This window comes from Mus pahari, chromosome 5 (genome assembly GCF_900095145.1).
Source record: "Mus pahari chromosome 5, PAHARI_EIJ_v1.1, whole genome shotgun sequence".
Lineage (NCBI taxonomy): Eukaryota > Metazoa > Chordata > Mammalia > Rodentia > Muridae > Mus > Mus pahari.
In genome coordinates this window covers 9,687,305-9,701,403 of record NC_034594.1, presented here as the reverse complement: position 1 = coordinate 9,701,403, position 14,099 = coordinate 9,687,305, and the positions used below count along the sequence as shown (strand labels likewise).

The window sequence follows — 14,099 nt, the reverse complement described above, 5'->3', positions numbered from 1 at the left end:
TGTTGCAGTATGTACATACATACACACAGACACACACACACACACACACACACACACACACACACACACACACATACCAACACAGACACACACATACCTCTCTCCCAAAATATACACATACACACATACACACACTAAGTATAACAAATAAAACTAACCAATAGTAAAATAAAAATAACCAGAAAAGTACTTTCATAGAAAATGCATGCAAGGATTTGAAGAAGAAATATGCATTTCTTTATAGGGACCTCATTGTGTCTTTCCTGTGCCATTTCAGCATCTGATACATGAGAGGGCTTGTGATTTCACAAATGACAGAGATAGAGGCAGTGTAGATATATTTGTTGTTCTCTATGGAGTATTTTTGGAGAAATAGAAGATTGTCATTAAAGGAAAATAGGTTTTTATTACCAAAATATATTCTTTTTTGTAAATTCTCTTCTGATTTCATGTTTATAGTTGGCCTAAAAATATTTGAAAATTATCCCTGTACCTGTCATGAAAATAACTTCAAATAAAATTGCTAAATATTTACTTAACATAAGAAACACCATTGCTGATAGATTTTTTTTAAAAATTAATGCAAAAAGTAACAATTTTTAAAATGGAAATAGAATTTAAATGAATAATTACTGAGCACTATATAAAGGAATATATTGTTTTTGCTATTTTATTCAAAAGCCTAAGTAAATAAAAAATAATACTGTTGTGTCTTAATGACTGTCTATATAAATTATCTCATTATTATATATTTAACTTTCATCTACAATAAAATTTTACCATAAATCATCCAGTTTGAGACCTTGATTCTCTATTCTGTTTGGCAGTATAAAAAGAAAAAAGAAAAATAAAACAAAACAATAAAGTAATGAATGTATTCTACTTTGATGAATTTTCTTGAGCTAAAGTTTTTTCTGAGAATTGTGAGAGAGGCTGTTTCTTATTGTTTTAGTTATTTCTAGAGATATTAAATTGAGAGTGAGAGGTGTTCTCATTGAATGTAACTATCAGTTGTCTCTGCCTGTGTGGTGTTGCACATTTGCAGTTGGGAAGTTGGTTAATTGGTTATTCAGAGATTGAACTGTATTTTTAGTTGTTGTCCTGATTGCTATGGGCAGTGATTAAAAACAACAACAACAAAACAAACAAAACAAACCTATGGATTTTTAAAGACTATTTGCAAAGCCTAATCTGGAAAATGGTACTTGGACTTGTTAATTGTGCCTCCAGGGACAGCATGGTTCTGGCTGCTAACTAAAAACACATAAGCAAAATCAGCTCTTCTGAATAATGCTTTTCTTTTCTTTGGTCTGAGATAAGAGGCCAAAACAAATAAGGTAAATTCAACAGTCCTTACTACCATCTGTCCTTATATCTTGTGTCTAGCTAATGTGTAAGATGTTTACCAGTGTGAGGCTTCTATAGTCTAATGAGGGATGAAGGGATAAAGGACAACCACAGGCATTTGAAGAACTTCACATGGTATACTTGAAAGCCTCTTTGGGAAATGTGTTGACTTTTTCTACATCCTCAGCCTTGTTACTGATCTTTACATTGCTCTTCTTCTCTAAGGCATCCAAAGATATGCTATGTTTCAGACAAAGCCCAAGTAGTCATTCCCATCACTAACCTACATATATCATACCTGCGCACATAACATAGGGGAATTGAGATCCTCACTAGCATAGTTTATAAGCCACAACATATAAGAATATTTTAAATATTTCTAACATGATAAATGGGTGAAAGTCACTGCAATAGTGTGTAAAACTTAAAGCTTAATTCAACAAGGTCTTAATCACGGTGACAGAGTGAAGTCTCTTATCTAGGGTGTCATTTAATTATCTACTGTTGTTACTTATCGCTTTTCCTACTTAGGGTTACTACTACTGTGATGGAACTCCATGACCAAGGCAATTTGTGAAGGAAAAAGTCGATTTCACCTTAGACTTGAAGGTGTATCACTCAGGGAAGTCAGGGCATGAACTCAAACAGGGCAGGGACAGGGTGGCAGGTGCTGATGCAGAGGACATGGAAAGTTGCTGCTTACAGGCTTGCTGTTCATGACATTTTCATCCAGTTTTCCTAAAGAACCTAGTATTACCAGCCCAGAGATGGCACCACCTACAATGGGCTGGACCCTCCCCATTGATAACTAATAAAAAAGTGTCTCATGTATCTTATGGATTCATTTTCTCAATTGAGGTTCCCTCCTTTCAGATATCTCTACCTTGTGTCAAGTTGACAAACTTGTACAACATGACCAAAGCAACTCTTATAAAAGATACCATTTAATTGGGGCTGGCTTACAGGCTCTGAGGTTCAGTCCATTATCATCAAAGTGGGACCATGGAAGTGTTCAGGCAGGCATGGCTCTGGAGGAGCTGAGAGTTCTACATCTTCCTCTGAAGGCCATTAGGAGAAGACTGGCTTCCAGGCAGCTAGGATGAGGGCTATAAGGCTCACAGCCACAGTGGCTCACCTACTCCAACAAGGCCACACCTCCAAAAAGTGCCACTCCCAGAACAAGGCATATTCAAACCACCACAAAATATATCCAGCATGTCATCTTTGGTAACATCATTCTCTCACAATAGTTGCTTTTATCCTTCTATAAGAAGAGTGGGTCATTACATTCTCCCATCTGTAGTCAGGTGAGTGTTATTAGACCAGAAGAGGAAAACAAAGAAAACTATCTGTTTAAAATAAAGATTTTTATGGTTTTATGTACTTAAATGGGATTATTTACTTTCTCTAAAATTTTAAGTTATTACATATATTAATATATAATGATACAATTTTAAGTTATTAAATATATTAATATATAATGATATTAATTGTAGGGTACAAAGTTTTATATCTATATTTTCCAAATCCCTCCTGCAACCAGGAAAGGACTGGGATAAGTAAAGAATGAGTGTCAATAAGTTCTGCTGGGGATGCAGTCTCTTAAGACTTGAAAGGGGAGAGTGACCACTGTGAACAGCAGCTTAGGGAACTGATGGGCATCAGACTGAGGCATCAGAAAAAAATAAATAGTATGCTGTAAGTGACTTCAAGGGAGTTTGGTGTACAAATACAATAAAATTGTTGAAAAAAGAGGTAAGTTCACAGAACAGCTTAAGGAATCCTATTTGACATTTATTATTTAGAAAGGAAATCTCTAGTGATGAGACATGAACCATTAAACATTGAATGCATGTGATAGCCTTAGGGAATAGTCTATCCCAATTTTAATAATAAGCATGAAGATTGTTTTATAATAATCTCCTAATTCATAAAGTAGGAGCTGTTTATATTACAGTTAAGTTATTATCATAATGTAAATATTAAGGAAACATAACTGTATCATTTTTTAATCTTATGAAGAAATGATCTGAGAAAGGGAATATGGCAGATATATAATGAAAGTGTTGACAGAGACAACTGTATTTCAGTTTGAAATACTAATTAATGTCATCAATATACAAGAATATCACTGTAAGAACAACATATCAATATTAGGATATATGTGAATATCTAAATCTTTTATAAATGGAAGACTTCATTTCTTTTAGCATTGGTGATCAAGTTACTAGTAATCAAAATAATCTGAATTATACTTAATATATATTCACCACTGATACCATTTGATACTACTGTTTACACACACACACACACACACACACACACATATATATATATATATATATATATATATATATATATATATATATACATATACATATATAAGTTTAATATTAGAAAATGTCATATATATGAGAAATAAGGATTGTATCATATTGCTTTAAAAACTTTAATATCTACAATATATTACTTGTAATTTACTAAATTTTAAATATGAGTAAATATGAACGAGGTATAGCAGTTCATATAAAATATGCTATTTTTTGTTTTAGATTTCTTTAAAGCTTGGGCTCTCATCATGTGCTTGATTTCACAGTTCTGCTACAGATTTTCACATTCTGATCTTTACAGTTACTTCTCCCTACCTTCCTTGTTCATCTATAACATGAAAATAGTAGGGTATACATAAGAAGAATTGAAAGAAAAAATTAACTTCTAAAAGGGAATAAGCCAAACATATTTCATCACACACCCGTCATTAATACCTTTATCAGGAGCCTGTGAAAGAAAAAATTAACTTCTAAAAGGAATAAACCAAATATATGTCATTAAACACCTGTTCATAATACCTTTATCAGGAGTCTGTGAATCTATTGCATGATTACTGAATAATTAATGTACAAAGACATGAAAATATCAATTAAAATTAACTAATCATAGGGATTCTTTTGAAATTATTTCAACATTTTAAAATGAAGAAAATGATTTATTTGAGAAAATATCTTATTGACCGATATGCTCAAATTAGGTTTCACACGACTTTACATATTTAAAGTGGTTATTAGATTAAATATCCCTATTTTTCTATTCCTATATGTAGTCATTATGTGGTGTCACAATGTTTTTAATGTATAAAATTTTCTTAGTACATAGAGACATAAATATCCAAAAAAAATGACCCTTTTCCTTACAGACTATTTACTTCTTTTCCACAAAAGAGTTCTTGTTTACAGTTTCCTCTACCGTTCAAAGGTTATTGATTCAACTCTAATTTGGGTCTTTGATTTATCCTTTTGAAAACTTCATCTTGTTTCAAACAAATTCTTAATGTATACTATGACAATGTACTATGTTTTTATTAATATAGATGATATTTTTAATAATTTTATTTTGTTATTACATAACAATACTTTTAACTAATCTATTACTTGTATTTTCTTTTTACACATTTTAATTTTTTAATTAAAATATAATAACAATATTCTCCCCTTTAGGTTTCTACTTCCAAACCTTCCATGTGACTTATTCTCTTTTCTTTCACTGTTATTACACACACACACACACACACACACACACACAATCACACACAATCACACACACACACACAAACACACACATTCCTAAGTACATAAATACAGCCTGATTGTTTCTCATTTTTTTTATATGTAGTTTTTCTTTATCTTTTGAAATATTCAGATTAAATTTAAATTCTGTCACAAAGACAGTATCATCAAATTTTATTAATTAAAATAGAGGTTTTAATTATCTATTCATTATCACCTATTTTTGATTGGACTCAAATGGAGGTTCTTTATAGTGTTCTCTAGTGACTTACAGTTAGTTAACTGCTAAGCTTTTGTAGTGTTCTGTATCATTCTAAATTTAAGCAGTCTAAATTTAAAGACTCCTGCTGTACTATTGATTATTAGAATTACTTCAAAAGGAGCATATTTTATTTTATTATTCAGTCTGACACTAAGTCATAAGAAGTCAACTCCAAAACTTGAGAATTCTATTTAGCACCTCCATTTCATTCATTAAACATACATAAAAGTGGCATGAAACATATTTCTGTTGTGTTATTTATTCATCTTTTGCTCATTCATGTGTTCTTCAGACAGCAGCCAAAGTAGTCTTTAAAATTCAGACCAATCACATTGTCATGAAAGCCACTTCAATCAACTCTTATTCTGGACAAGGTTTTTGTTTGTTTGTTTTATAAAACAAGTCTTTCCTGGGAAGAATAGTGGCACTTAAAAATAAAATCAACCATCGTATATCAATGCAAATTATTTGGGGTTCAATGTTAATTTAATTTAGCAAGTGTGCCTGATCCTAGTTGGGTACAGTGGGTATGTTTGCAAGGACATGCTGGTTAGTAAGGCAGATGTTCCAGAAGAGGGAGGTGAGCTAAGAGCAACAAGGGTCTGCTCTGTTGGTGTTCCTGATCAAACTTAAATTACCTTCCTGTCATGACCCAGACTCACAGCAGATTTCCTGTGTTGTCTGTTGAAATGGGAGAGAAAGAGTATTTATCTGCTACTCATGAGCTACCTAGGGAGACTCAATTCTCATGCACTTAGCAGACCACTCTCCCCTCCACACTCTCTGGCTTCCACAAGTTCAGAGAAACCCTCTTTCAGAATAGAGAGATCTCTGAAGGTCAACTGAAGTTAGTTAGATACGTCTAGCTTTAGAGCGTGTTCAAAACGGCGTTTCCAAAGCTGTCAGAAGAAAGAGTTGTTGCTGGTTCAGGGCTGTGATGTAAGGTGGACAAAAATCCCAAGCACAGTCCATCCCCTTATCTCTCACATCTCTTTGTTCCCAGTTATAAGTGCTCTGCAGGGCATTTTGGATTAATGGTCAGGCATGCTTCTATGAAATAACAACTTAGGAAAGCTTCCACAAACTTCTGTGGAATAGCTCCAGTCCCTATCCTGTCCACTGTAAAGGACCACTCCCATGACTTTTTAAAAAAAAAAAAAAAAAAAAAAGAATCATTAAAGAATTTTCTGAAAATGTACTATGGATAGTTAAAACTCATCCCAGATTTAAGGATAAACTTAGTCCTAAAAGACTAGACAACATACATCAAATTATCACTAAATATTCTTCTGAATGGTTTTTAAAAGGCTAACAAATGTTTGTCTTGATGAGAATGAGAGAGCATGAGAGTGAGTGATAGCCAGAGAGAGAGAGAGAGAGAGAGAGAGAGAGAGAGAGAGCTTGTGTACGACATGATCATCTAGGAGTACCATCAAGTTTATTGAATTGGATATAATTGTACTGCCCTAAATTGATGAGCCACATTCTAGGTAGAAAAAGTGAAGTGAGAGTTGAAGAAAAAGGGACTTTGGCAAAGAGTGATGGCTAGTGGTGAGGATTAGATGCTCAAGTATGGCCAGAGTTTAGAATGAAAGTAGCAGAGAGTATGAGAACCCCTCACAGAAACAAATACTGATATGAGGCAGAATGCTCAAGGAGTGGAGTAGAGGTGGGACAGGGAAAGAAACAAAGAGTCTCAGGATCTTTGATAGATAGTAACAGTTACAGATTGGTTTGTATTGCCAATGCTATATTCAGGAATAAACCTGCTTAAAATGTTGGGTGGACAGGGGTGCGGTGGGCATATTACATGAGAATGATCATGTCAGTAATTACCTTTCACTTCATCTGGTGCACCTCAATCTACTGGTTTCTTGAACATTAGTTACTAAAGGAATATAAAATTTTTTCCTTGAATGAATTAATTTGTCCACATGCTGGGATAAAAAGCTGCATTTTAATAAAAATTAATCAATCAAATACATTGGTGCATTTTAAAATATGTAGATTAAATATGTAATGAAGGGTTGATAAAGGCAGAGATGGATGATAGTTTAGATTCCAGGCTGATGAAGATATGGTGTCTTCTGCTCAAATTGAAGTGCAATCACATTGGCAGTATTTATGGAATTCAGATTCTAGTTATCTAACAATATATAACTATATTAAAATCTGAGTCTGTGGTATCAATTCTTCCTGGTTTTGTATGAGTTTATATATTTATAAATCCCTATAAATCCCTCAGTCAGAAATTAATATAATGTCATTTCTTAAAATATAACATTTAAAACATCAGTTTTCTTTATTTTATTACTACATAAGATATTAAAAACTATTGGTTTTTATGATTAAAATATGTAGAACCATGTTATTAATGAGTTTACATGCTAAGCGGTTTTTACACAAATGAGTGTATTTCACTTGTAAAATGAGAACAGGAAGAGCTGTCAACATTTTATGACTTTGCTAGATATAAAAGTCCTATTTCTAAATAAACTTTAGTGTTTCTTCAAACATCAATGGTTTTAAGGAATTTTTAGAATGTTGTGCTCAAGACATAAAAAGACAACACATTTTAGAAGAAAAAAAATGAGATAAAACTTGCTGTAAACCATCAAATTAAGGGGGAATTGTATTTTTTTCATTTTGAAAAAAAAATGGAAATGTTAAAGCAGGAAGTTGGCTTAAATGTTATGGAAATATACATTAAAATTTCTGAAGGCCATAACAAATTAAAAGAAAATTTATTTCCATCAACCTAGTTAAATACTATTATGGTATTCAAAATATGCATTACAAAACGTTAATGTACATAAGGCCTATGGAATTTCAGTCAAATTATTCTATCAAATTTGTAACATTTATACTATTAATTATTTTATTGATGAGATAAATTTATAACATTAATATGATGAAGATTTGAATACAAATTGAATGTAGTAAGCAGGTTTGTTTTTAAATGTTTAAAATGCAATACGTCCATTTTTAAGTTTTCGTTTTGTATAAAAACACTGATATAATTTAGGAATTATATTACTTTGAATAATTTGATACAACCAGGAAGATGTCCTCTAGGTTTGAGGAGTCGATTTGGTGTGTTCTTTGATTTAAAACATACAGACATGTAAAGCTACCTCTAAGATCAGGCACTTTACTGAAAGAAGAAGCCACAGTGAACCGAGGAACTCCCCAGTGGGGTAAGGGAAGATGGTCCTAGTATGGCCCAAGCATTGAGGCTTTACATTGTTAATAAAAGGATAAACTCTAATTATATCTCAGAATTATCCATTTGGGGATATTGCAGAGATTGGTTAATTCAGACAGACACAGCAAAGTGGGTTGTGGCCCATCACAGAAGACCTCAGGTGGGAGATTGGAAAGCTACCTCAAATACTAACCTCCAGATGGCAGACAAGGATAGGGAAGGCATTTCAGCATGAAAGGAACTCAGGTTATGGTCTTATTAAATGTCTAAGTGAAAGGTCCATTAATCTACCTACCATCCTTCTTCCACTTATTGTCTGCCTCCTGGGAAGCTGGCTGACCCTCAGTTCCTCACTTTTATTTTCTGAGACAGTTTTCCTTTTCTTCAATAATCACATATAAAAGTCTCTAATGGTTTTCACATAAATCCTAAGAAAGCCAAGTGAGTTATTTTAAATGCAATATAAAATTGTATTTACAACTCAAAACATAGAGTTGTATTAATTTGTGGGCAAGATGCTTTTTAATCACTCATTTATATTATTCAATATGGTAACTCTCCTGTCTCTAATAGGTTTCAAACTAATATTACAATAAAGACATTGAAACTTTTTATTTTTTCTTTAACACTTGTGATTCTTCTGCCTCCCTTCTTGTTCTGTTTACACTTATTTATTTTGTACCAATGCATTTGACATGTTGGGCTCTAGTAACAGTGAAAACTCTTTGAATAATTATTTGCAAAGGAAACTTTAAGAATTTTTCAGGGTATGATTTATTCCAGTTTAATTTCAAATGTCTGTTGAACAGCAGTAGCTACACACACACACACACACACACACACACACACACACACAAATACACATCACTCACACACACAAATATACACACAACCATACACACACACCACAAAAACACACCCTGCTTCTTCATGATTGTATCTTTACTCTTAGTCATAGATTAAGCATCTTCTAGTGATTGGTTCTCTTCTTGAGAAAATAGTTTCCATACATTTAAGTTTTGTTATATCAGACTACTTTGTAATTTCTGGTTTTTTCTATAAATTAAAAAAATGCTGTGAAAGATATAAATTGCTATAAAGTAACCATTTAAAAGATTCAACGTAAATGAATCAACAAAATGTAATGTACATACTGTATTAGTTCTATATTCTGCATCCAAAAATGAAAGACATGAAGGAAGGGAGAAAAAATGGAAGGAAGGAAAGAAGGAAGGAAGGAAGGAAGGAAGGAAGGAAAGACAGGAGGGAGGAAGGAAAGGAAGGAAAGGAAGGAAGGAAGGAAGGAAGGAAGGAAGGAAGGAAGGAAGGAAGGAAGGAAGGAAGGAAGGAAGGAAGGAAGGACAATGCACCTTTCTCTACTAGGCCCAACTTACCAAATACTATCTGAGAACACCATCCTTTAGAATCCAAAGAAAGATAATTGTCCTAGTATAAATTACTCTTATATTGTCTTTTATTCCTGAAGGACATATTAAGAAATGTAAGAAATTCCACAGTGTGACATTAGCTTCCCAAGCCATTCATTGGAGCTACTATCTCCTAGTCTATAAGATAAAATCTATCTTGGGGTGAAGCTATAATTTAATCTCTCCCTTAAGAGTTAATCTAGGCCAGTTGACTGTTTAAAGATTTACTCCTCAGGAAGATGTGCTTGCCTAAAAGGTTTAAGAAAAAATAGGAGTAATATTTATCCTTCCTTCACAAAATTATCATGTCTGTGCAGAAATTTAGGGCTTTCAATGTAAGTATGCAGCAATGCAGTAACACTGTCTACTTTTTCACTTTTCAAATATATACATACGTATATATATATATTTACAGGACTCACACAAGACCATCTGCAAACACAGCTATTTACATTATAACTCACAGAAGTAGCAAAATTATGGGTACAATGTAGCAATGAGAATAATTTTTTGGTTAGAGGTCACCACACCATGAGGAACTGCATTACAGGCTCATAGCATAGGAAGGTTGAAAACCAATGCTTTTGATGCTGTCCAGGAAGACTATGACTCTTTGGGATTTGTCTGAAACCCTTCTCCCTCTCAGGTTGCTGCTTGCCTGCTACCATATAGCTGACTCTCAAGATGGCTTAACTCAAATGGCATGGCTTTTTCTTTTCCTTGGTTCCATTTCCCTTCTTTAGATCCCATTCAAGCCTGCCCTAAAAGTTTTCTTTTACAGAAAATTAAAATTGTCTCAAAAATTCCTTCTGGGTCAGCTCTCAAATTTTTCTTCCAAGCAAAAACTTTGAAAGTAATATCCCGACTTCTATGGCAATGTGTGGCATCCAGGGTGGATCTCAAATATTCCCTGCCTTAGTATTATAAAGTTGGCATGAAATGTATTACCAACAATGTACTCAGTGCTAAAATATCAAAATATTGGCTTTTACTTCAGCAAAAAAGCACAGATGTTTTGTTTTATAATGGAAAGAAAACCCTATTTCGTTTAAATTCTCCTGAAATGGTAGGTTCTAATAACGACACCATTGAAGGAAAACACACACACACACTGTTGTGTCCTGAATTTGTGACAAAAAGTAGAATTCCCACTGAATCTATTTCTAACCTATTGAATATAATTATTTATTAAATTTGTAGGGTCATCCATTATATACTCTTCAATACATGGTTTTAAATGTTATAAAAAATTCTGAGTGTTTGTATTTCTAGATAAGGTATAATTTAGTAATTAATTTCATATATTACATTTTTGAACTTTTAGCCTTATTTTAAAACCAAATATAATGAAAAGTTCTATTTTGTAAGGATTTGAATTTCACCAAAATTTATATTTTATGTCAAACTCCAATAAAAGTATGGCCTTGGTTCTCTTCCTAGTTTTTCTTCATGATGAAATGGAAGAGAAATTTACTCTGCCTAACTGACTTCCATGAGCTTTCAAAATAGCATACAGAAATCCATGAACTCTGAGATACTGAAAGGAAATAACTTGGTAAAATAAAGTGATATGGAAAGAACTTAGAGTGATTAACACCTCTCTGCAGTCAACTCCTGATGCTTGAGAGGCAAGAATTTTCCTGATAAAGTTGCTTTGCATTCCCCTACATACTTTTTGTCCTACACCACCCCCACCTCACACTAAATAGATATAGTAACTTGTAACCATCATTTGGTTTTAATTTTTTCAAATTTTCATGTTATCATTAATGTGTGTGTATGTGTGTATATGATAGGAGTTGTGTGCATGCCAAATCTGTGTGTGAATGTTAGTGAACAACTGTGTGAGATTGATTCTGCGCTGCACTTTTACCAGAGTTCTGAACATTAAATTCTAGTCTTAGGCTTCTCTGGCCAACCTTATTACCACTAGAACGTATTCCTTCTCCATGCAATTGGTTTCTGCTTAATTTTTCATGATAGAAAATATCAACCATTATTTGAGAAAGCATTTGATACATTTATACTAAAATTAGCATGAATCAGAAGTAATTATCAGCCTTCATTTTAGGAAGCTATCGCTATCCTTCCTCCATGTTCATAAATCAAAAGAAGACTTCCTCCACAGCCAACTTCATCTCCATTATTACTTAAAAGTTTTATATAAAAAGCAAGAAAGCTATGAATCAGAATGTAGAGTCAAAAAAATTCCATAGCTGCCTCATGTTTGTGTTATGGTGGATGAGCTAGGACTGTTAATATTGATATAGATTTTAGGTGGTAAAGCTATAAGCACATTGGTAATCATTCATCGCATCAGTTGGAATAATGGAAACCAGACTGAGATGAGTTATGAATCTCTCAGTTTGTTTTATGAGGGTCAGGAAGTTCATGTTTTATAACAGAATTAATATGTCTGACCAATATAAATTTCCCTTAGTAAATGTCTCCTATATTTCTCAAAGACCAATAGGTTTGAATCCTTCTGCAAAGGTAAGATGAACTGGAGCGTGTTGAAATGGTATCAGTTTAACCTGGTACTATCAGTAGACATCCATCACATGGCAGATTCTGAAACTAAATAAATTGTGAAAAAATATACATCACAGAATTAAGTGACTTAAGCTATACAAGAATGTCTAGCAAATATTTTCTTCACATAATTTGGTGAATAATAAAGAAAACAAGGATGATCATCTTGTATTAAAGTTAATTATCTAAAATTACAGCTAAATATTTACTATAATGGTGTAAATTAGGCAAAGGTATGAAGTACACATTTTAATTTAAGTGATACAAATTTTATACATTTATAGACCACAATATGTCATAGAAGATATCAATCAAGCTAATTAATGAAGCTTTACCTAGTCAGTTTATTTTTATATTGGCAGCATTAAAATAGACCTTTTAAAAAAACTAAAAATAAGTATTATTTACTGTAGTTGTGACACATTGCAATATGTCAGCATTTTAATTTTGAGTTTGTTTTAAAACAACTGAAAACAAATGTCTGTTAATGTTGCATCATAGGTTCCTATGAGTATGCTTAAGACCTTATTCCTTACTTATTGTAAAGTTCAATTGTATTTTATACAACTTCTGAAGAATGAGTTTTTGATTTACAGACACTGCAGGCTCATACTATCTCTACCATCCAGGCTGCACATGTGCTTCTGATCCTCTTCTTTTAGCGTTTGAAGATCTGGTCTTACGGGTCTGCATCATTGCACACAGCCAGAATACTGTATTAACAGAACATATTTATCTCACCACGAATATTTTCCTGTCTCTTGACCGTGCACCATACTAAATAGGCATTTTGTTATACTGCACAGCAACCCAAAGATTTATGCAAGGTTTGTAAATGTCATTCTAGCATCAATATGTTGGTCTTTCTCATTTCTAAATATTTAGAAAACAAATGCTAACACAGTTGTCATGAAATCCATTACTTATTGAATTAATGTAACAATAATGCTTAGATTTCATAGTAAGAAATTTTAAAATAACACCTATTTGCTTTGTTCTGATGACTATGTAGAGATGCCCTGGAATGATTACAGTTGTCATTAACCCTTTATGCCATTCACAACACAATTCAATTACTCTTTTGTAGATAAATATTGTCACTGAAAACTCTAACCACCATGAAAGTGCTGGCAGCTGAGAAAGTTGCCTAATGGAAAATAGACACAGAACATTGGGACCCAAGAAGCAGCATGTGCAGCAGAATGTTTGCTCTTATCTTAAAAGTGAAACCTGCAGTAGTTCTAAGAGATAAGTAAAGACTGCCTGCAACTGTAACAGGCTAGGAAAACTAGAAGATGTCTCAGTTTGAAACGGCCTTTAACCCTGTCCTCTTTACACAGAAAGATAACAGTGGCTTGCCCTATAGCATGCACTGCCATCCAGGAAATTCCTCCTTCAATAGGATTGAACGTGCTTCCCGAATATACAGGAAAACACAGCAGGCTTCGTTTAAGCTTATTGAATGATTATCCATAAATGGTCAGCCTCTTTTTCATGTGTTCTCAGATAGTAATATACATGTAGGATTTGTAATGAAGAGAGTTATGCCCTTGAACCCAATTAGTTTCTGACCACTGTCAAACGGGACAATTATGTGCTACGCTCAACACATAGCTCTGCCTAATTCTCGCTAAGTATCTTTTAATATAGAGAGGAGAATGTTAAAAATCAAACTGTAAAGGAGCTATTAGTGATTCTCTCCTCTGTGTGTGTGTGTGTGATGCTCTCCTCTGTGTGTGTGTGTGTGTGTGTGTGTGTGTGTC

The 14,099-nt window shown here is 33.2% G+C and overlaps 1 long non-coding RNA gene across 1 annotated transcript in view; it reads right to left on the bottom strand.

Annotated features, from left to right (window-relative positions):
• Positions 1–14,099, bottom strand: part of LOC110322474 — a 469,796-nt gene that overhangs the window by 455,042 nt on the left and 655 nt on the right. The window lies entirely within an intron of this gene.